This window comes from Xenopus laevis, chromosome 5L (genome assembly GCF_017654675.1).
Source record: "Xenopus laevis strain J_2021 chromosome 5L, Xenopus_laevis_v10.1, whole genome shotgun sequence".
Lineage (NCBI taxonomy): Eukaryota > Metazoa > Chordata > Amphibia > Anura > Pipidae > Xenopus > Xenopus laevis.
The window spans coordinates 64,392,189-64,416,889 of record NC_054379.1 but is presented as its reverse complement, the minus strand read 5'-3'; positions in this window follow the sequence as shown (position 1 = coordinate 64,416,889).

Genomic DNA, 24,701 nt, shown 5'->3' with positions numbered 1-24,701 from the left:
AGGGATATTGGTCTATAATTCCCACATATAGAGTGGTCTTTGGGATAAGGGAAATATGTGTTAATAAAAAATCTGAATTTACTGGTTTCTTGTCTGAAATACTATTAAGAAAGAGGTGTCTTAACTGTTTTTAATGCAGGCAAGCCAGATAAGAACAACTAGTTTCTAATTCAAAGGCCCTTTCAGCTCGTTCTTTATTTGTAAATAAAAAATGTAAGATAGCGTTCTGTTTTTCTGTAAAAAAAATAGTGTAATATATTAAAGGGGACATTTCATATAACCTTCTTATTCAGATATATTACTCATCTTTCCTCAAAACATGTAATGATGCAGAAAGAAAAAAGTTTTGAAAGCATTTTACCTCCTAGAACTGTCATTATATCAGAGCTGCAGAGAGAACCTCTCTGCTGGGTGTCTAGGCTGAAATGAAGAGTGGGAGTGTCTGTTCATTCTCTCACAGGAAGTGGTCACAGCACTGACTGACAGGCTGAACTCTGGAGCTGTAGCAGCCAAACCCAGCCTGCACATAACTGTCTTATGCTGCTGCCTGATCATTCACTTATAACTATATATCTTACATGCTCAACATAAATCAATAGATGTGAAGATTAATACAAACTGTAATAGTAATGTAATAGTAATATTTTATTTTAATGTACAACAGTATGCTCCTGTGTTCCACAGCAAATAGGCAGTCACACATTTACCTGCCCAACTGGACATAATCTATAGTCCATAATATATTGTTATACACTATGTTTGCAGTGGTTCTGTTCAATAATGCAGAGACTGTGCAGGTCCACTCAGAGCTGCTGTTTAATCATGCTGCAGTGCAGATCTCACAATACATAACATGGCTGTCACAGCTTTATCACTTCTTGTGCTAGGAATACAAAACACATCCTGTGCTAATATACGGTCTGCCACTAGGTGACAGCATAACCCCTTAACATCTCCCTTTTCTAACTGTATAATCTAACATATTTAAACAATATTTCAAGCCTTCAAGTAGTAACGTTATTTGCCCTACTGTACTTAAATAATATGCACATATGTTACTTTTTTCAAAGATAACCAAACATGACTGTTTTAAAACTATTTAAAGGTTAAGTCTTTTTGGTGGCTGAATGCGCCTGCCACTGCGTGAGTAACGCGGGATCTCAGACTCACTCTCAGGCTGTGAGGCCGATGTGCAGTCCGTTGCAGGCAAGTGCTCAGACTGGCTCTCCACTGTGGCCTCCACTTCTAGTCTCGGCGTTTCACTGGATTCTGTTACTGTTACTGCAGGCTTGCTAGGACTGGGCTCTGCTGGCCTGAGGTCCACTCGCTCTGCTGGCCTGAGGTCCACTCGATTGCGCCTGTACAGTGTACCCTCCACCTCAACCAGATAGGAGCGAGGGTCTGTTTGTTGGAGGCAAGTTCCTAGTCTCCATATGCCAGTCCTGTCACCTGGAAGAGGCTTCATTCTTATATTTTGCCCCACATTTAGTGCCGGAAGGTCCCTGGCCGTTTTATCATATGCATGTTTTGCCACTTTGAAATGCAGCTTGCCAGGAACTTCTGATGCAACGCAAGGTTCCAGTAGTGTGTCAGTCACTGGGAGGGGAGTTTTCAGCCTGCGGGCCATTAGGCGTTGCGCGGGGCTAGTGTCCATGCCAATTGTTGGCGTATTTCTCCACAGCAAGATTGATTTCCATGGGTCGTCTCCTGCACGTTTTGCTCGCCTGCACAGGCCTTTAACAATTTTCACTGCCGATTCTGCTTTACCGTTAGCTTTAGGGTACATTGGTGATGAAGTAACATGCTCAAAACCCCATTCCTGAGAGAACTTGGTGAACAGAGCACAAGCAAATTGTGGACCATTGTCCGTGACGACTCGGTCGGGTTGGCCATACCTGGCAAGTTGAGCCTTGCATCTCTTAATGGTGGTGTCCGCCGACAGGTCAGGCAGCAGTTCTATTTCCCAAAAATCTGAATAGTGATCGACGATAAGCAGAAAATCCTTGCCAGCGTAGTTGAATATGTCCATACTCAGAATCTGCCATGGCCGTGTAGGGAGGGGATGTGACATCATAGTCTCTTTTTGTTGTTCGTGTGCATATTCGTTACACACAGTGCACTGTTCTACATAGTCTTTAATCTCCCCATGCATATTCGGCCAAAACAGTGTTTCTCTAGCCTGCCTGAAGCATGCCTCACCACCTATATGGCTCCAATGAATGCGACGTAGCATCTCTGCACGTAGTTGCTTTGGAATGATAATGCATTGGCCCTTGAAGAACACCCCATCCTGTAAGCTTATTTCATCCCGGTAGTTCCAATACTCTCTAATAGCCACAGGTGTTTCTGCCCTTGAATCAGGCCATCCGTTGAGCACAACTGATTTGAGGATCTTGAGGTGTTCATCTTGCTCAGAGGACTCCCTGATCTGCGACAGACGCTGATGCGTGACATTTAAATAGTCGGCCTGGTTTATGCCCTCTATGACGAGCTCTTCACGGTACATGCTGCAGACTGAATGCTGGGCATAAGGTGCGTCCGCTTCGTGCCAGCGTGCTGTGGCTCTGCTCAGTGTATCACTGACATACATATATGGGCCCGGTTTATAGGTCACCTCCAGAGCATAGTTTTGGAGCGAGAGTAGCATGCTTTGAAGTCGTTTTGGGGCACTAAGCAAAGGTTTGTTGAATATCGCGACTAGCGGTTTGTGGTCTGTTTCAACCGTGATGTTTCCCCGACCGTACAAATAACTGTGGAAACGGTGGCAGGCAAACACAATGCTTAGGCATTCTTTCTCGATCTGAGCGTAATTCTGCTCAGTTGCAGTGAGGGCTCTGGAAGCAAATGCTACAGGTTGTCCATCTTGCAATAGGCAGCATCCGAGGCCATTCTGACTGGAGTCACTTTGAACTGTAATGGGCTTGCTAATGTCATAGTATCTTAGTACCGGTGCTGTGGTAATTAGTCGCTTGACCTCATCAACTGCTTCCTGGTGCTTTGGCAGCCAGTGCCATGGCATGTCTTTATCCACGAGCCTGCGCAAGGGCTCGCACACCGCTGAGAGGCGGGGCATGAATTTTGACAGGTAGGTGACGAATCCTATGAACCTTTGCACTCCCTTTGAATCGGTTGGAGCAGGCATGACTTTTATTGCCCTCACCTTCTCAGGATCTGGCTTTAACCCCTCTGCTGATAGTATATGACCGTGGAAGCGGACCTCATTAAGTTTAAACTGTAGCTTCTTGATGCTCAGTCTCAGTTTCACTTCTCTGCAGCGGTTCATAAGGGCAATCATGTTGGCATCGTGGTCGCGAGTGGCCTCTTCTAGTGAGTCTCCACAACCCACTATTAGTATATCATCTGCAATTGGCTCCACACCTCGCAAGCCGGCTAGTAGTTCATGTTGTTTTCTTTGATACACCTCTGGGGCTACAGACACACCAAAGGGTAGTTTGAGCCAGCGCATTCGCCCCCAGGGTGTCCAGAAGGTAGTAAGAAAGCTGCTCTCAGTGTCCAATTTGATTTGTAGGAATGCATCCCGGGCATCCACCAATGAGAAAATACGGGCTTTGGGCAGTTTATAGAGGACATCTTCAAGTGTTGGCATTATATAGTGGGACCTTTTCAGCGCTTTGTTCAATGCCCTTGGGTCAATGCAGATTCTGATTTTGTCAGCTTTTTTGACTATAACCATGTTGCTTATCCAGTCTGTGGGTTCAGTCACTGGGGCTAGGTTCCCATCCTGTATGTGTTTGTCCAGCTGGGCCTTTACAGCTTCCCTCAGTGCGACTGGAACATTGCGTGGTGAGCATTGTACTGGTGTGACAGTTCGATCTAGGTCAAAGTGCACTTCCCCCGGTAGAGACTCTATCGGATTATTGTACACATCATGGTATGTGCTGGTAAGCTGGTGCTCAGTTAGCACCCCTGTGGTATGGCTTTCCAGATTGTGGAGTTCGTCTGGAATAGTAATGCGCATTAGACCCAAACGTTCACATGTTGAGCCCGATAGGAGCGGGTTCTGGCTTGCTTGGACTATTTCAAATTCCAGTCTGTGGCGTAGACCCTTTATGAAGCATTCCGTATGAAAAAGGCCCAATGACTTCATCACCTCCCCGAATACAGCTTGAGTCTGGTCTGGCTAGGTACTAGTCTTACCTTGGGTGCTATCTTGTGTTTATCATGAAGGCTCATGACGTTGCATGTTGCTCCTGAGTCAAGCTGGCAACGTTGTCGGATGCCATGGAGCTGAAGGTTGACAAACCACTTTTTTCCTCGGGAGCTGGGTGGGCCCATAGTACTGGCGGTGTATATATGTCCATTGTCCTCCTTGTCCACCTCCCATTCAAGCTCCGCTTGATCGTCAACTGTATGTAGCTGACGCTGGTCATGTTTTGCTTTAAGGCACACTGCTGCAAAGTGGTTGAGGGTGCCGCAAAGTCGGCAAGTCTTGCCAAAAGCTGGGCATTGCGCTCTCCCCCGGTTGTGTGTGCTGCCACAATACTTACACTTTTCAGGGCTTCTGGAGTAGTTAGGATATCGTGCTATGCTGGGCTTTATGGTGCTTAGAAGTGCTGGCTTTTGGGCAGCTGTAGCATTAATACTGTCATCTGCTCTGGCCTGTGTCAGCACTTTCATTCGCAAGTCTGTTTGCTGCGCAGCTCGGCAAATATCAATGGCAGACGCCAACGTGAGTTCCCTTTCTCTTAGCAAGCGACGGCGCGTGCTTTCATCAGTAATACCTAGCACCAGCCTGTCTCTGATAAGTTCATCTTTTAACTGTCCATAATCACATGTTGCTGCTTTCTCCCTCAGTCTGGTTACAAAACAGTCAATCGTCTCACCCTGCTCTTGCTTGCATGATCCGAAGACAAAGCGCTCGAAGATTACATTCTTTGTCGGCTTGAAATGTGCTTCAAGGGCGTCCAAGATGGCAGTGGCGCTCTTTTGCTGTTCCTCTGTCAGATGCAGATTATGGCGATAGATGTGTCTGCACTCACCACCCATTAGACGCCTCAGAGTGGCTGCCTGTACCTCTTCCGATTTCTCGTCCAGTCCGGAAGCTAACATAAAGTCTTGAAATTCAGCTTTGAATGTTTCCCAGTTGGTAGCCAAGTCGCCGGACATCTTCATCTCGGCTGGTGGAGGTATCATGTTTGCGTACATGGTTGCTTAAATACCAATGCTTAGTATGCTGAGAGTTTCTTTTCCAGCTGGATGCGTGGATGGTGTGCTGTAGTTCAAGCTTCTGACACCATGTTTGCAGTGGTTCTGTTCAATAATGCAGAGACTGTGCAGGTCCACTCAGAGCTGCTGTTTAATCATGCTGCATTGCAGATCTCACAATACATAACATGGCTGTCACAGCTTTATCACTTCCTGTGCTAGGAATACAAAACACATCCTGTGCTAATATACGGTCTGCCACTAGGTGACAGCATAACCCCTTAACACACTATGCAACTCTCTGCCTTTATTGCATTATAAAAGTTATACAAACAGTGTACATTAGTATTTACTGGTATGATATTCCAGAACAGCAGCTGTAGGTTTGTTTTCCTTCATATTGATATATGAGCAGGTGCAGGGAGTTGCAAGGGAATAAATGCAGCACTTCTGGTACAATTTATGATCAGGTGCAGGGAGTTGCAAAGTAAAATGCAGCTGTTCTGGAACAATTTATGATCAGGTGCAGGGAGTTGCAAGCTAAAATGCAGCACATCTGGTACAATTTATGATCAGGTGCAGGGAGTTGCAAGGTAAAATGCAGCTGTTCTGGAACAATTTATGATCAGATGCAGGGAGTAGCAAGGGGAATGCAGCTGTTGTGGAACAGTTTATGATCAGATGCAGGGAGTTGCAAGGGAATAAATGCAGCTGTTCTGGTACAATTTATGATCAGGTGCAGGGAGTTGCGACAGAATAAATGCAGCTGTTCTGGTACAATATATGATCAGATGCAGGGAGTTGCAAGGTAAAATGCTGCTGTTCTGGAACAATTTATGATCAGGTACAGGGAGTTGTAAGGGGAAATACAGCTGTTGTGGAACAATTTATGATCAGGTGCAGGGAGTTGCAAGGTAAAATGCAGCTGTTGTGGAACAATTTATGATCAGGTGCAAGGAGTTGCAAGGGAATAAATGCAGTTGTTCTGGGATAATTTATGATCAGGTGCAGGGAGTTGCAAGGGGAAATGCAGCTGTTGTGGAACAATTTATAGGGAGGTGCAGGGAGTTGCAAGGGGAATGCAGCTGTTGTGGAACAATTTATAGGGAGGTGCGGGGAGTTGTAAGTGAATAAATGCATCTGATGTTCTGGAATTGTATAACATATAATAACAGATGTGGGGACTTTACAAAGGAAAACCCAAAAGACGTTGATTGCTTTTTGTATACAACATTATACTGGGTAGAAAATGACTATGGTACTTACACTAACTGCTCATACACATTGCCCCCAATAAAGAATACAATACTTTTAGCAGCAGATTATGTATTATTTATACAGAAGTTTGCTTTTCTTTCTTTTCCACAATTATTGCAGGGCAAGGGAAAGGAACAAGCAGTGAAGGGAGGGGGAGGAAAACAAACAGGGCAGAGAGGGGGTTAAATAAATAGGACAGAGAGGGAGAAAAAGGAACAGTTCAGGGAAGGGAAAACCAGCAGTAAGGGTTAACAGAATTCTGCAGGGAAGACTAAGAGAGATATCACAGACACACCCACTCCTCCCTCACTGGCTGCTGCTGTGTAGCTTATACAGAAAGAGCCATAGGCTGCAGCTCAGATACTGAAGAGTCTGAGACAGGAAGTTGCAAAGTGGGAAGGCTGAGAACAGTCTTCAAGCAAATACAGACTTTTTTGATCCAAACGGTATTAAAATAAAAACTATTTCTTCTATTTTACATCATTTTACATGGTTTGATGCATTGTGAAAATTTATGCTACATGTCCCCTTTAATTTAAGCACAAAGGTATATTACTTGTCTGACTGTATTGCCTTTTATTCATAGATCAGATAGAAACATACAGTACAAGGAAAGCTAGGGTATAAGAATGTCTTATTTTTTCAAAATAGTATGAGAAGTTACTGGATCATGTAATAGGGATGTTAACAAAGAATAAAATTACTGTTGGACTGAATCTTCTTTGGCCCACCACAGAACTTGACATGGGAGAGTTCTTCCTCAGACGATGGGAATTTTACTTGACTGTGCTCCAGTAGGAGATCCTCTGGTACTGTGTCAGGCCAGTGTTACCCTGAAAAAGGAATTAATATTAGTATATAATTGGACTTTTGACCCTGCCTGAACCTTGACCTTGCCTTGATTTGGACTACGATTTTGACTATCTGTATCATGAACTTGGACTTTGACCCCTGGGCTTCCTCCTTGGTCCAGACTTCTCCCGCTGGGAGTCGATAGGCCCCCTGACATTATGATCGGGCCATGGACCCCACTGAGGAAGCTGTGCCTGATGTTGGAAGAGCTCTCTGGGGATTAGCGTCCCACATGAAAGATTCTGAAGCTCAGCAGTTCCGCATTGGGCAAGTACTTGATACTCTTCTATCCTGTATGCTTCCTGTGTCTCCGGTTGCCAGTAATCCTCACACAGCTGGTTATTCTCTTACAGCAGTCTCATCGGCTGGTGAGCCCCGTATTCCTCCACCACCCCATTACAATGGGGATCCTCAAGCCTGCAGAGGTTACTGTATGTAATGAAATGCTTTACCTACTACTCCTCTCCACCATGTAACCATCTCTTCGACAGAGCTTCAGTCTCTGCCAACAGTTTACTGGGAGTTCACCGATGTCTTTTGTAAAAAGTCTGCGAAATTCCTCCCTCCTCATCATTACTATGATTGCCCTGTAGATCTTCTTCCTGGAACCATGCCCCATAGAGGTCGCACTTATCCCCTGTCTCCCGCAGAAACCTCCGCCATGAAGGACTATATCCAGGAGAACCTACAGCGTGGTTTTATTCATCCCTCTACCTCTCCGGTAGGGGCAGACTTCTTTTTTGTGGAGAAGAAGGATGGTAGTTTGCATCTCTGTATTGACTACCATGGACTTAACAAGATTACAGTTAAAAATCGATACCCCTTGCCTCTTATCACTGAACTGTTTGACCAACTGAAAAGGGGCTAAGATTTTCACCAAGTTGGATCTACATAGGGCATACAATCTCATCCGCATATGTGAAGGAGATGAATGGAAGACAACATTTATCACCCAGGATGGGCATTACGAATAACTTGTGATGTCCTTCGGTCTCTGCAATGCCCCCGCTGTCTTCCAGGAGTTCGTGAACGGCATCTTCCAGGATAACTTGGGGAAATCCATGGTCGTGTACCTAGATGATATCTTAATCTTCTCCAAAGACTTGAAAAGTCATCGTTCCCAGGTGAACGAGGTACTCTCTCGTCTGAGGAAGAACTCTCTCTTTGCCAAGTTGGAGAAATGCGTCTTTGAGGTGTCCAAGATCCCCTTTCTCAGTTACATCATCTCCACAGAAGTGTCACGGTCGGCACCCAACACCAGAACAAACACCAGGCACCCTGGTCTCGGCTCGTGCTTCACCAGTAGTGTGACCGCCTTTGGGCCTCGGGAGGAGCCCTCGGCTTACTTGGATGCCACCTGGACTTAAACGAGAGGTGCAAGATGAGGGTTCTGGATAGGCAGAGGGGCACGACAGTAAAGCAAAGTCTTTGAACAGAAGATCGCAGTACAAGGCGTTTAGGCAAAGGAGTAGTCAGATCAGGCCGGGTCGAGGCAGGCAGAGAATAATCGTTATCAGACAGGCAAGGGTCAAACCAGGGAGTCAATCAGAGGGTTAATCAGAGGCGGTAGTCAGTAATCAGGCAAGGGTCAGAATCCAGAAATCAGAATAGTCAAATAGCCAGGCAGGGGTCAAAAACAGGAATCAAACAGGTTCAGAATATAGCAAAAGCTCAAAAGCACCAGGAACAAAATCCTATCACGGGCAATGATTACTGTGAGAATGCCCTTTAAATACTTTTTGAATTTGGCGCCTCTCGTAATGACGTCAGCGCGCATGCGCCTTTAAATCAGAAGTGCGCATGCGCGCGCGCACTAGGGAGCCGGCACAGGACGAGGATCGGCGTGACGGGCGTCCCCGTCAAGGGGGCGGCAGGCGTCCCTGCCGTCCCCCCACTAGACCACCAGGACAAGGTATTTTTATTACATTACCCCCCTCTCTAGGGGGGGCCACTGGACCCCCAGGTTTACCAGGAAATTTGGAGTGGAATTGCTTCCTGAGGCGGTCAGCCTTGATGTCTTCAACTGAGACCCAAGAGTTCTCCTCAGGACCAAAGCCCTTCCACCTAGTAAGGTATTGTAGCTTACCTCGCACAAGGCGGGAGTCGAGGAACTCCTGGATCTCATATTCAGGCTGACCTTCAACCAACACTGGGGGAGGAACAGACAGATGACGAGAATTATTGGCAGGCTTCAAAAGAGAGACATGGAAGGAATTAGAAATTTTGAAATTAGGAGGTAACTGAAGACGGACAGAAGATGGATTAATTATTGCAATGATGGGGTATGGACCAATGAACCTAGGACCCAGTTTAGGAGAGGGAACCTTCAACTTGATATTCTTAGTCGACAACCATACCAAATCTCCCACCTTGTACTGGGGTGCTTCCCTACGGGATTTGTCAGCAGCTTTTTTCTGAGCTAGGGAAGCTGCGGATAACGAATTATGAACTTGAGACCAGATTTCGGAAAATTTCAGGACAGAAGAATTGGCAGAGGGTACAGGGGAATTAGAGTCAGAAAAAGAAAACGCTTTGGGGTGCAAACCATAGACAACAAAGAAAGGAGAGTCTACTGAGGAGGAATGGGTAGCATTATTGTATGCAAATTCTGCCCAGGGTAGCAGTTCGGACCATGTGGACTGGTTATCGGACACATAGCATCTGAGATACTGCTCAAGGGACTGGTTCACCCTTTCGGTTTGACCGTTAGTTTGGGGGTGATAGGCAGAGGAAAAAGACAATTCAGTACCCACCAAGGAACAAAAGCACGCCAAAATCTTGAAACAAACTGAACCCCCCTGTCAGAAACAATATTTTCAGGAAAACCATGGAATTTAAAAATATGAGTAATGAATAAGTCAGCCAGGGTTTTAGCAGAAGGGAGATGTGGAAGAGGAATAAAATGAGCCATTTTACTGAACCTATCGACCACCACCCAAATCACTGTCTTACCCTGAGAAGGAGGCAACTCCAACAATAAAATCCATGGAAATGTGAGACCATGGTTTCTCTGGGACGGGTAAGGGGTTTAATAGACCCTGGGACAGAAGATGAGATGACTTAGACCTTTGGCAGACTGGACAGGAATTGACAAATGTTTTAGTATCCTGTTTGAAGGAAGACCACCAGACATGACGGGATAAAAGAGAAATGGTTTTTGCAATACCTGGATGACCTGCCACTTTAGAATCATGAACCTCTCTTAACACTTGTTCCCTAAGCTCCTCAGAAACGAACCATTTACCAGATGGGGTATCAGCAGGAGCAGATGACTGTAAAGGGGACAACAAGGAAGAGAGGTCAGACTCCAAGGTCGCAACAATTATTTCCCTGGGAATGATGGGAGTGCTCTCACTAGAGTCAGAGGAAAAGGATTCAAAACTCCTAGAGAGTGCATCCCCTTGGTATTTTTGGAACCAGGCCGAAAAGTTAACAAAAAATTGAATCTAGAGAAGAATAAAGCCCACCGGGCTTGCCTTGGGATTTAGGCGTTTAGCTGATTCAATATACAGTAAATTTTTATGGTCGGTATAGACCGTCACCAAATGTTTAGCACCTTCTAGAAGATGCCGCCATTCCTCAAAGGCCCATTTGACTGCCAACAATTCCCTGTTACCTATATCATAATTCACATCTGCGGGTGAAAACTTCCTGGAGAAGAAAGCACAGGGATGTAACTTGTTGGTAGTCGGGTGCCTTTGAGAAAGGACTGCCCCAGCTCCTACCTCAGAGGCGTCAACCTCCACAATAAAATGAAGCGCAGTGTCGGTGTGACGAAGGATTGGGGCAGAACTGAATTCCTTTTTGAGGAATTCAAAAGCTTGTACAGCTTCAGGAGGCCAAATGCTGGGGTCAGTGCCTTTTTTAGTTAAATCAGTGATGGGAGCCACAATAATGGAAAAATTCTTAATAAATTGACGATAGTAATTTGCAAACCCCAGGAACCTTTGGGTAGCACGTAATGATTGGGGTTGGGTCCAATCCAGTACAGCTCTCACCTTGCCTGGATCCATTTCAAGACCCTTGCTGGAAATATTAAACCCTAGAAACTGAACGGAAGTAACCTCAAAGATACACTTCTCCAGTTTTGCATAAAGATTATTCTCCCTGAGTCTGCACAAGACTTGATGAACATGATTTCTATGTTCACCCAAATTAGAGGAGAAAATCAAGATATCGTCAAGATAGACCACTACGAATATCCCCAGCAGGTCCCGAAAGATGTCGTTACAGAGACCAAAGGGCATTACAAGATATTCGTAGTGGCCTTCCCTGGTGTTAAATGCAGTTTTCCACTCATCCCCCTCCCTAATGCGTATGAGATTATAGGCGCCCCTAAAATCTAGCTTAGAATAGATCTTGGCACCCTTAACCTGGTCAAACAATTCAGAAATTAACGGGAGGGGATAGCGGTTTTTTATGGTGATCTTATTGAGACCCCTATAATCTATACAGGGGCATAGACCACCATCCTTCTTCCCAACAAAGAAAAAACCCGCCCCCGCAGGGGAACTAGAAGGCCTAATGAACCCTCTTTCAAGGTTGTCCTTAATATATTCTTTCATTGCCTGGGCCTCCGGCAAGGAAAGAGGGTATGTTCTACCCCGAGGAGGAATAGACCCAGGAATTAGATCTATAGAGCAATCATACTGCCTGTGTGGAGGAAGGGTTTCTGCAGCTTTCTTAGAAAACACGTCAGCATATTCAGCATATGCTGCAGGTAAACCTTCTAAAGAAGTGGTTGCCACCACCTGAGGAATACATGAACCACCACACTTAAGACCCCATTGCAGAATCTTCCCTGATACCCAGTCAATATGAGGATTATGGGTCTGGAGCCAAGGTAACCCCAAAATAAGAGGAGAAGACGCACCCTCAATGATAAAAAGGGCTAACTTCTCACTGTGATGATTATCAGAGCACATGGAAAGAGACACAGACTTTTTAGTTACCAGGCCTGAACCTAAAGGTTTTTTATCAACTGCCAAAATCCTCATAGGAGGAATTAGGGGGATTAAGGGAATACCAAATTTGGTGGCATCCAGAAAATTTCCCTCCGCCCCTGAATCCACAAAAGCGGACACCCTGACAGAACCCGTAGGCCAGGTGAGTTTAAGAGGTATCAGAATCCTAGCGGTAGACTGGGGAGAGGAAACTTCTGCACCCAAATGGAGCTCCCCTTCTCCATTTAGGCTTGGAAGTTTCCCGGCCTCTTAGGACATCAATTCAGGAAATGACCCTTTTCCCCACAGTAAATGCAAAGACCAAGGGAACACCTGCAGGCTTTTTCCTCATGGGTTAGATGGGATATGCCCAATTGCATAGGTTCCTCCTGAGGTTGAACCATGGAAGGGTTAGGGGACTTAACATTGGACACCATATTAGAAAAGTTATACTTAACATTGGTAAACCCAGAATGCATAGGAGAACCCCTTTCACCCCTTCTTTCCCTCTGCCTCCTATCTACCTGGATGGCAAGTGACATGAGATCATCCAAGTTGGAGGCTAAAGGGTAATTTACCAAGCTATCTTTGACAGAATCAGACAGCCCAATATGGAACTGGCTACGAAGCGCCATGTCGTTCCACCCAGTCTCCACTGCCCACCGGCGGAACTCGGTGCAATACACCTCCGCATCCCGTTTCCCCTGGCGGCAGAAGATGCACGATCCGGGTCATCATAAAGTACAGCCATGGTTTTAAAAAATGAATCAAGGGAAAAACGGGCAGGATCTGAGAGGGGCAATCTGAGAGCCCAAACTTGGGGATCACCCTGTAATAGGGTTATTACGAACCTCACTTTTTCCTAGCCAGTAGTGAATGAATGGGGGAAAAGGCTGAGGTATAATTTACATGCCTCTTGGAACACGAAAAATTTTGACCTGTCCCCATTGAATTTATCAGGAAACACAATTTTGGGTTCATGGGTTTTGGATACATTACCCAACAGAGCAGGAGAACCCACAGGAGTGGCCACAGGAGGGGTGACTACTGGAGCTGGAGACTGAACAGAAGCATCCAGTCGACAGATCAAATTGTGGAAACCTTGCATCAGATAATCTTGCCTCTGCTCATGTTCTTCCAGGCACTGTAACAGTGTGGTAAGTAGCGCTTCAGTGGTGGAAGGAGCAGCGGCAGCTCGACCTTCTTCGTCCATCTTTGGCCCGTGATAATGTCACGGTCGGCACCCAACACCAGAAAAAACACCAGGCACCCTGGTCTCGGCTCGTGCTTCACCAGTAGTGTGACCGCCTTTGGGCCTCGGGAGGAGCCCTCGGCTTACTTGGATGCCACCTGGACTTAAACGAGAGGTGCAAGATGAGGGTTCTGGATAGGCAGAGGGGCACGACAGTAAAGCAAAGTCTTTGAACAGAAGATCGCAGTACAAGGCGTTTAGGCAAAGGAGTAGTCAGATCAGGCCGGGTCGAGGCAGGCAGAGAATAATCGTTATCAGACAGGCAAGGGTCAAACCAGGGAGTCAATCAGAGGGTTAATCAGAGGCGGTAGTCAGTAATCAGGCAAGGGTCAGAATCCAGAAATCAGAATAGTCAAATAGCCAGGCAGGGGTCAAAAACAGGAATCAAACAGGTTCAGAATATAGCAAAAGCTCAAAAGCACCAGGAACAAAATCCTATCACGGGCAATGATTACTGTGAGAATGCCCTTTAAATACTTTTTGAATTTGGCGCCTCTCGTAATGACGTCAGCGCGCATGCGCCTTTAAATCAGAAGTGCGCATGCGCGCACGCACTAGGGAGCCGGCACAGGACGAGGATCGGCGCGGCGTGACGGGCGTCCCCGTCGAGGGGGCGGCAGGCGTCCCTGCCGTCCCCCCACTAGACCACCAGGACAAGGTATTTTTATTACAAGAAGGTTTTGAGATGGACCCCGCCAAAATCTCTGCAATCCAAAAGTGGCCCCTTCCATTGAGCACCAAGGCCATACAAAGATTCATCGGGTTTGTGAACTACTACCGACAGTTCATCCTGGGGTTCTCCTCCCACATTGCCCCCATTCTTGCTCTTCTCCATTAGGTAAACCTAACTCATGGCCTCCTCCTGTGAGGATTTGGGTCCGCGTTCTGTTCGGCGCGGGCGCGTTAATGCGCGCCGGCGCGTGACGCTGGCGACGGGCGCGAAGGCGCCGGTGGCGCTCGCTGGCGCAAGGACGCGGGCGAAAACGCCTAAGATGGACGTGCTGACGTCAGTACTGCGACGCCGGCGAAAAGACGCCAGTTTGGTGCCAAACTAACAATATTTAAACCTGGTTCAGACTGAGATGCATTGCCTGGTTATTAGGTTGTTTAACTGAAACCCTAGCGTCTCTATACTTTTGAATTCCTGTTATCGACCCTTGCCTGTACCCGGACTATGATTCCTGCTGCCCGTCTCGACTCTTCGGCCTGTCTCATCGTTTACGAATCTCGCTGCCTGCCTTCTGACCTCGGACCTCCTGACCACGACTTTGCCTAATCCCTTGTACTTCGTTGATCATCTCATTGGCTACTCTCCACAACCCTGCTCCCTGTTCCACTCCAGGTGGGTAGCGGTTGTGTGAGGCGCTTGTGGGTTCACTATCTACGGCTCCAGCTCCTTCTACGACTGGATTATACTGGTAAGCTTGACAGTATAACCAGGCCATAGGATGGATCCAGCTGAAGGAGCGTCTCCATTTGCCGTCCTAACCCAACAGCTGTCCTCACTAACACAAGCTGTTCAGGAGCTGCAAAGTGGCTATTCGCAGTTGCAGGAGCATATCAGAACCCATCCGCCAGTTGTTCTTCCTTCCACGGCTGCTCCTCCTCCTGCTCCAACGGAAGTTCAGGTGATTACCCCAGGAATCTCCGAACCTAAAGTGGCCTTTCCAGAAAAGTTCGCTGGTGATCGAAAGGTGTTCCGGAACTTCAGGAGCAACTGTAAGCTGCTGTTTTCACTTAAACCCCACACGTATCCCACTGAGCAAATCCGGGTTGGGGTTATCATTTCCTTCCTTACGGGCGAACCACAGACCTGGGCCTTCCGTCTCATGGATCGTCAAAGTCCTGTATTGGCCACAGTTGATTCTTTTTTTGATGCGATGGCAGGTATTTTCGATGATCCACACAGAGCCACCACTGCTGAGGCCGCCCTGCGTGCTCTGAAGCAAGGGGACCGTCCAGCGGAAGATTACACGCTGGAATTCCGGCAATGGGCGGATGATACCGAATGGAACCCAGCAGCATTAAAGAACCAGTACCGTTTCGGACTTTCATCTGAGTTAAAAAATGAGTTAGCTCGTACTGGCATCCCTGATAGTCTGGAGGATCTCATCCTCATTTCAATCCAATTGGATCAGAGGCTCAGGGAACGCAGGGAAGAAGAAAAGGCTGAAAAAGCAGGTCTTTCCCCACAGACTTGGCTGTTACCATCCGCTCCTCCTCCTGTCCGAATGCCTTCCACAAGTTCTTCAGCTGCTCCTCCATCCATCTTCAACGTAGCTCCAGAGCCTATGCAGATCGGTGCTATTAGGTCTGCGCTAACGCCAGAGGAGCGTATTAGACGTCGCAGACTTAATCTCTGCCTCTATTGCGGACAAGCTGGTCATCTGCTTCGGGGCTGTCCGACCCGCCCAACGGGTAAGAGGTTTTTTGAAAAGGACTTTTCTGGGTGTCATGTTCCTGTGCCTCTCCTGACAGTCTCTTTATCTTTGCAGTGGGGAAACAAGAGGGTCGAACTTCAAGCAATTCTTGACTCTGGGGCAAGCGGGTGTTTCTTGGACAATAAAGTGGCATTACAGTTCCAGATACCGCTCCAGTCCAAAAAGAATCCTATAGCTCTTCGTGTGGCAGATGGTTCTCTGATTACTTCTGGCCCTGTGGTGCAAGAGACTATCTCCCTTTTTGTTTTGTTTAATAAAGGGCATGCTGAACTCATGAACTTTGACGTGGTTTCTTCTCCTTTATTCCCTGTCATCCTGGGATTACCTTGGTTGCAGAAACACAATCCGTCTATCAACTGGGCAACTGGGGAAGTAACTTTTCCTTCAAACTTTTGTCTTTCCCAATGCATCCTCCCTTCAAATGGTGTGTGTTCTTTATCTCCTGCCTCTGAGATCCAAGACCTTCTTCCTCAAGCATATTGGGAATTTACGGAAGTTTTCAATAAAAGAGGGGCCGACAGGTTGCCTCCTCATCGTATTTACGGTTGCCCTATTAACCTTCTTTCAGGGGCTCAAATTCCTTTTGGACGAGTGTATCCGTTATCTGAGTCTGAACTTTCGGAGCTCCGTTCTTATTTAGATGAGAATCTGGCTAAGGGATTCATTAGGCAGTCTTCTTCTCCGGCAGGAGCTGGGGTTTTCTTTGTTGAAAAAAAGGATCATTCTTTAAGGCCGTGTATTGACTACCGGGATCTGAACAAAATTACAGTCAAAAATCGCTATCCACTTCCTCTCATTCCAGAACTTTACCAACGCTTGGCGGAGGCTAAGATTTTTTCTAAACTGGATCTTCGGGGTGCATATAACCTAGTCAGAATAAGGGAAGGTGATGAATGGAAGACGGCCTTTCGCACTCGTTACGGACATTTTGAATATTTGGTCATGCCTTTTGGCCTCTGTAACGCCCCTGCGACATTTCAGCACTTCGTTAATGATGTCTTCAGGGACTTTCTTGATATTTTCATCATCATTTATTAAGATGACATCCTTATTTTTTCTAACTCGTTGGAGGAGCACAGGTTACATTTGAAGAGGGTCCTGACACGTCTGCGCACTCATCAGCTGTATGCTAAGATTGAAAAATGTGTGTTTGAACAAACGTCTGTAGATTTTTTGGGTTTCTTCATTTCTCCCCAGGGAATCCAGATGGACTCCAGGAAGATCTCTGCAATTCTTGACTGGCCAATTCCATCATCTAAAAAAGCTGTTCAACGTTTTATTGGTTTTGCAAACTTTTACAGAAAATTTATGAAGAATTTTTCTCAAGTCATTCTTCCAATTACTGAGCTGACTCGTAATAATCAAAAGTTTTGTTGGTCACCTCAGGCGGCTCAGGGGGCTTTTGAGAAACGGAAGACACTTTTCACTTCAGGCCCAATTCTTCACCATCCAGATGTTTCCCTTCCTTTCACCTTAGAAGTTGACGCTTCTGAACTCGCAGTGGGTGCTGTGTTGTCACAGAGAACTGGGATTCAAGACTATCTTCATCCTGTTGCTTTTTTTTCCCGTAAGTTGGCCAAAAGCGAATGTAATTATGATGTAGCTGACCGCGAATTACTTGCTATCAAGCTAGCTCTGGAAGAGTGGAGGTATCTTCTTGAAGGGTCTAAACATCCGATTCTCATCTTTACGGATCATAGGAATTTGGAGTATCTACGTTCGGCCAAGAGGTTGAGACCTAGACAAGCAAGGTGGGCTTTATTCTTTATGCAATTTAATTTTCATCTCACATACCGACCTGGGTCAAAGAATGTTAAAGCGGATGCTTCCTCCTGTTGCAGTCTACTCTTGTAGATGGAATTAAAGATGCATCTTTAAACGTTTGTGAACCATCATTAGTCCCCAAGGAGGGTTTTCTTCTTCATCAAGGCAAGATTTTTGTTCCGGAACAAATGCGTTTAGAGGTCCTCAAGAATATTCATGATTCCAAGCTGGCGGGTCATCCAGGTGTCAAAAAGACTATTATTTTGGCCAAGAGATTATTTTGGTGGCCTGGGATGGCTAGAGACTGTTTCAAGTTTGTCTCATCATGTGAAGTTTGCACCAGATCCAAGGACTCTCATTCTAGACCTATTGGTCTTCTTCAACCACTGCCAGTGCCTTCTCGTCCATGGGGATCAGTTTCTTTGGACTTTATTTCTGATTTACCATTGTCAGGTGATTGTTCCACCATTGCTGTTTTTGTTGACCGTTTAACTAAGATGGCTCATTTTAAGTCTTTGCCAAAACTTCCTTCTGCCTCTGAGACTGCTGATACCTTCATTAAGGAAGTAGTAAGACTCCATGGTCTTCCAGATGAGGTGGTGTCAGATCGGGGACCGCAGTTCACGTCACAGTTCTGGAAGTCCTTGTGTGGAGCACTTAAGATTTCGGTGTCCCTTTCCTCTGCTTTCCATCCTCAGTCCAATGGTCAGACCGAGCGAACCAACCAGACCCTCGAGCAATATTTGAGATGTTATTCTTCGTACCTCCAAGATGACTGGGTGAATCTTCTTCCTCTTGCGGAGTTCGCTTATAATAATGCTCATCATTCCTCCATCAGACAGTCCCCTTTCTTCGCAAATTATGGTCTTCATCCAGTAACTTTTCCCTCTTCTATTGTTGCTGATATTTTAGTTCCTGCAGTCAAGGACCGATTAACTTTTCTGTCCAATAATTTTCAGAAACTCCAAGAAAACATGAAGAAGGCTCAACAAGACTTTAAAACTTATGCTGATCGGGGACGGAGAGGTGACCCAGAGTTCAAGGTGGGTGACTTGGCTTGGTTGTGAACTGTTAACCTCAAGCTTTCTTGTCCCAGTAGGAAGTTGGGTCCACGTTTCTTGGGTCCTTTTCCCATAATTCGTCAAATTAATCCTGTGGCTTTTCATCTTAAACTTCCGGCATCCTGGCACATTCATCCAGTGTTTCATACTGCACTTTTGAAACCGGCCTCAACGTTTTGATTTCCTGGGCGTACGGCTCCTCCTCCGCTTCCTGTCGTGGTTGATGGTCAAGAAGAATTTGAGGTTGAAGAGATCCTGGATTCCAGGTTGAGAGGCAAGCGTCTTCAGTACCTGGTAAGGTGGAAAGGGTATGGTCCGGAAGAGAATTCTTGGGAACCAGCTTCTAACATCCACGCTCCGGAGTTGTTGGAAAAATTCCATGGAACTTACCCTGGTAAGCCTTCTGGTTGAAGCGTCCTGAGGCCGCTCCTTGATGGGGGGCAATGTGAGGATTTGGGTCCGCGTTCTGTTCGGCGCAGGCGCGGGCGCATTAATGCGCGCCGGCGCGTGACGCTAGCGACGGGCACGGGGGCACCGGCGGCGGTCGCTGGCGCAAGGACGTGGGCGAAAACGCCTAAGACGGACGTGCTGACGTCAGTACTGCGACGCCGGCGAAAAGACTCCAGTTTGGCGCCAAACTAACAATATTTAAACCTGGTTCAGACTGAGATGCATTGCCTGGTTATTAGGTTGTTTAACTGAAACCCTAGCGTCTCTATACTTTTGAATTCCTGTTATCGACCCTTGCCTGTACCCGGACTATGATTCCTGCTGCCCGTCTCGACTCTTCGGCCTGTCTCATCGTTTACGAATCTCGCTGCCTGCCTTCTGACCTCGGACCTCCTGACCACGACTTTGCCTAATCCCTTGTACTTCGTTGATCGTCTCATTGGCTACTCTCCACAACCCTGCTCCCTGTTCCACTCCAGGTGGGTAGCGGTTGTGTGAGGCGCTTGTGGGTTCACTATCTATGGCTCCAGCTCCTTCTACGACTGGATTATACTGGTAAGCTTGACACCTCCAGCCATAGAAGCATTCCAATCTCTGAAGGATGCTTTCACCTCTGCTTCAGTCCTCCGACATCCTGATCCTCTGTTACCCTTCTTCATTGAGGTGGATGCTTCCGATATTGGAGCTGGTGATATTCTTTCCCAAAGACATTCGGCTGATGGGAAATTACATCCATGTGCATACTTTTCCAAGAAATTCTCTCCTGCGGAGCAGAACTATGACGGTGGTAACTGTGAACTCTTGGCAGTAAAGCTCACCTTCAAAGAGTGGCGCCACATTTTAGAGGGGGCCTCGAAACCTGGTCACTATCTATACTGACTATAAAAACCTAGAATTCATACCATCTCTCAAGAGACTGAATCCCGACAGGAAAGGTGGACCCTCTTCTTTACCCGCTTTAAATACGTCTTGACCTAACGCCCTGGGTCCAAGAATTGGAAAGCCGATGCACTATCCCGAAGCTTTATTCCAGTGGATCATCTCCCTGAAAGACAAGATCCTATTATTCCTCCCGCCAAAATTATTGCATCTCTTTTTCCCTCAATTTGCTGAACAAAACCTGTCTGGTCGGTCCTCCGCTCCTATTGATACACCTATTGGGATGGCGTTTGTACCCTCTGAGCTTCACCTGCCCATCTTACAACAGACTCATTGTTCTAAGCAGGCTGGACATCCCGGTCCTGAGACGCTTCTACGATGCCTAGTCTGGTGGCTGACTATCCGCAAAGACATAGTTACATAGTTAAATCGGATTGAAAAAAGACAAAGCCCATATCTATACTAACTATAGAGTTTAGTATCACAATAGACTTTGATATTATGTCTGTCCAAATCATCCAAGCCATTCTTAAAGGCATTAAATGAATCAGCCATCACAACATCACCTGGCGGTGCATTCCACAACCTCACTATCCTGACTGTGAAGAACCACCTACATTGCTTCAAATGAAATGTATTTTCTTCTAGTCTAAAGGGGTGGCCTCTGGTATGGTGATCCATTTTATGGGTAAAAAGGTCCCCTGCTATTTGTCTATAATGTCCTCTGATGTACTTGTAAAGTGTAATCATGTCCCCTCGCAAGCGGCTTTTTTCCAGAGAAAACAACCCCAACCTTGACAGTCTACCCTCATAATTGAAGTCTTCCATCCCTCTAACCAATTTAGTTGCATGTCTCTGCACTCTCTCCAACTCATTTATATCCCTCTTAAGGACGGGAGTCCAAAACTGCACTGCATACTCCAGGTGAGGCCTCACCAGGGACCTATAAAGAGACATAATTATGTTTTCATCCCTTGAGTTAATGCCCTTTTTTATGCAAGACAGAACTTTATTTGCTTTAGTAGCAACAGAATGACACTGCCCCTAGATCCTTCTCATTTAAGGAAACTCCCAACACACTGCCATTTAGTGTATAACTTGCATCTATATTATTTTTGCCAAAGTGCATAACCTTGTATTTATCAACATTGAACCTCATTTTCCAGTTTGCTGCCCAGTTTCCCAACTTAGACAAATCACTGTGCAAATGGGCAGCATCCTACATGGAATCTATAGTTCTGCACAATTTAGTATCACCTGCAAAAATAGAAACAGTACTTTCAATGCCCACCTCCAAGTCATTAATAAACAAGTTGAAAAGCAAAGGACCTAATACAGAGCCCTGCAGCACTATCAACACTGGTCCAATTAGAAAATGTTCCATTTACCGCCACTCTTTGTAGCCTATTTTTTAGCTAGTTCTCTGTCCAGGTACAAATACTATGTTCCAGGCCAACATTCCTTAATTTAACCAGTAACCTTTTGTGTGGCACTGTATCAAATGCTTTAGTAAAGTCTAAGTAAATCACATCCACTGCCATCCCAGAATCGAGGTCCCTGCTTACCTTCTCATAAAAAGAAATTAAGTTAGTCTGGCAAGATCTATTACGCATAAAACTATGCTGGCACACAATCATAGTATTATGATTTGCTATAAAGTCCAGTATCTTATCCTTTATTAACCCTTCAAAAAGCTTTCCTACCACTGACGTCAGACTAACTGGCCTATAGTTTTGAGGCTGAGAATGGGATCCTTTTTTGAATAGAGGCACCACATTAGAAATTTGTCAGTCTCTCTGCACTATGCCAGACCTCAATGAATCCTGAAAAATGAAGTTAGGAGGTTTGGCAATCACAAAGCTAAGCTCGCTAAGTAGTCTGGGACCATCTGGACCCGGACCTTTGTTAATCTTAACATGTTCTAGCCTCTTTTGAATTTCTTCATGTGTGAACCATGCATAATTAGATGTATTTGTCACGATCGCCGCCCGGAGCAGGTCCAAGAGCTCCGGGCGGCGCGTCCCTCCTTGCCGGCGTCGCTTCCAAAATGGCGGCGCCCATGGCCGCCACGTGGGTAGCGGCGCCGGCGCGATGACGTCAGCGCGCCGACGTCGGCGCAAGGGCGTCAATGACGTCACAATAGCGCCAAATTCAAAATAAAAACGCCAACTAGACGCCAGAATGGCGCCCAAGTATAGGACTACTTTCCCTATAGTATCCTGGGTTTCCTGTGAAGCTTTATTGCTATTTCTTGTTCCTGATTTATATTCTGACCCTTTGCCTGGACTTTGGACTTTGCTGATATCTGCCTGCCTGTGAACTTTTGCCTGGATCTCGACTACTCCTTTGATTAACCCTTTGGACACCGCGAACTTGCTCCCTCAAGAGGGCTTCCTCCTCGATCCTGACAAACCTCCCTGGTGGGAGCATCCCGGCTCCCTGACATTATACTTGGGCCATGGATCCTACTGAGGAAGCTACGCCTGATGTCGGACGAGTGCTCCGCGGACTGGCATCCCGCATGGAGGAATATGAAGCCCAGCAGTACCGCATAGGACAGGCACTCGATACCCTTCTCTCCCGAGTGCCTCCAGCACCTCCTGCTTCCCAAGCGGCTGTAAATCCTCCCATGGCGGACGTCTCGTCTAGCACAGGTTTCTCGTCTGGTGAGCCTCGTATTCCGCCTCCTCCTCGCTTCAGTGGGGACCCACAGGCCTGCAGAGGTTTCACTACACAGTGCCAGATCCAGTTCGAGTTTCAACCCTCGCACTTCCCCAATGAACGTTCCAAGGTGGGGTATGTGATGTCTCGTTTGGTGGGCAAACCGCTTGAGTGGGCAACATCTCTTTGGGAGAAGAATTCTCCACTGACTTTTGATGCCAAGGCTTTTCTTCAAGCATTTCGTACTGTGTTTGATGCCCCGGGTCGGGTCACAAATGCCCCTTCTCGACTTTTGCAACTCCGGCAGGGAAACCGCAGTGTCAGTGACTATGCAATTGACTTTAGAACTTTGATGGCTGAGACTTCCTGGAATGACGATGCCTATAAGGCCGTATTCTATCTAGGTCTGTCTATTCGCATTAAGGATGCTCTTGTCTCCAGGGAGTTCCCTGATCTGCTGGAAGATCTGATTGCACTATCCATTAAGGTGGACACTCGTCTCAGAGAGCATCAAGTAGAGAGGGAGCGTTGTAAACGATTTCAACCCGTGTTGGCACCTCGCTTCCAGAGACCTCTCTTGCAAACTCCAGCTGCTCAAGCCTCTCCTTCTCCTCCGGAGGAACCGATGCAAGTTGGAAGGGCTCGTCTCTCCGAACAAGAAAGACTCCGTAGACGAATGGCTGGCTTATGTCTGTATTGTGGCGGACAGTCTCATTTTGCGAACTCTTGTCCGGTGAAACCCACGAGTTCTGTTCCCCGAGGTATTTCCAGGGTAACTCATGTAGGGGGCACTACTCCGAAGTCTCAAGAGAACTCTCACAGGTTTCTCCTTCCTTTACAGATTCGCCTAGCCACTAAGACTATTGTCGGCTCCGCTTTCATTGACTCTGGAGCTGCTGGGAACTTCATGGACGCTCTTTTCGCCAAACACATGGAAGTTCCCTTATTCCCATTGTCCACTCCGCTTTGTGTCACTGCCATTGACGACAGAACCCTGGTGGCTGAATTTATCTCCATGACGACTGGTGAATTGCCTGTGCAGGTTGGGATGCTGCATAAAGAAAGACTTTCGTTCCTAATTATTTCCTGTCCATCAGTTCCAGTCGTTTTGGGTCTCCCTTGGCTACGCCTGCATAATCCCACCATTGATTGGTCCGCAGGACAGATTTCCCGTTGGAGCCCATTTTGCCAGAAGCATTGTCTTCCTGCTGAACCCCTCCAGAGGGTGAATATCTCTATGTCTGATCTGAAGACTCTACCCTCCTTTTACAGGGAGTTCTCTGATGTATTCTGTAAGAAGTCTGCAGAATTCCTTCCTCCACATCGACAATACGATTGTCCTGTCGATCTTCTGCCTGGAACCATGCCCCCTAGAGGTCGTACTTATCCTCTCTCTCCAGCGGAAACCACTGCCATGAAGCAATATATCCAAGAGAATCTCCTGCCGGGGCTGGATTCTTCTTCGTGGAAAAGAAGGATGGAGGTCTATGTCCCTGCATTGACTACCAGGGTCTTAATAAAATCACTGTTAAGAACCGGTATCCCTTGCCCCTGATTGCTGAACTCTTTGACCAACTGAAGGGGGCTAAAATCTTCACTAAGTTGGATCTCCGTGGGGCGTATAACCTTATCCGCATCCGGGAAGGTGACGAATGGAAGACAGCATTCAACACTCGGGATGGGCACTACGAGTACCTCGTAATGCCCTTTGGTCTCTGCAATGCCCCCGCTGTCTTTCAAGAATTCGTGAACGACATTTTCCGGGATCTCTTGGGAAAATTTGTGGTCGTGTACCTAGATGACATCTTGATTTTCTCCAAGGACCTTGCAAGCCATCGCTCTCAGGTGAAGGAAGTACTCTCTCGTTTGAGGAAGAACTCTCTCTTTGCCAAACTGGAGAAATGTGTGTTTGAAGTGTCCAAGATCCCTTTTCTGGGCTATATCATCTCCCCAGAGGGTTTCGAGATGGATCCTG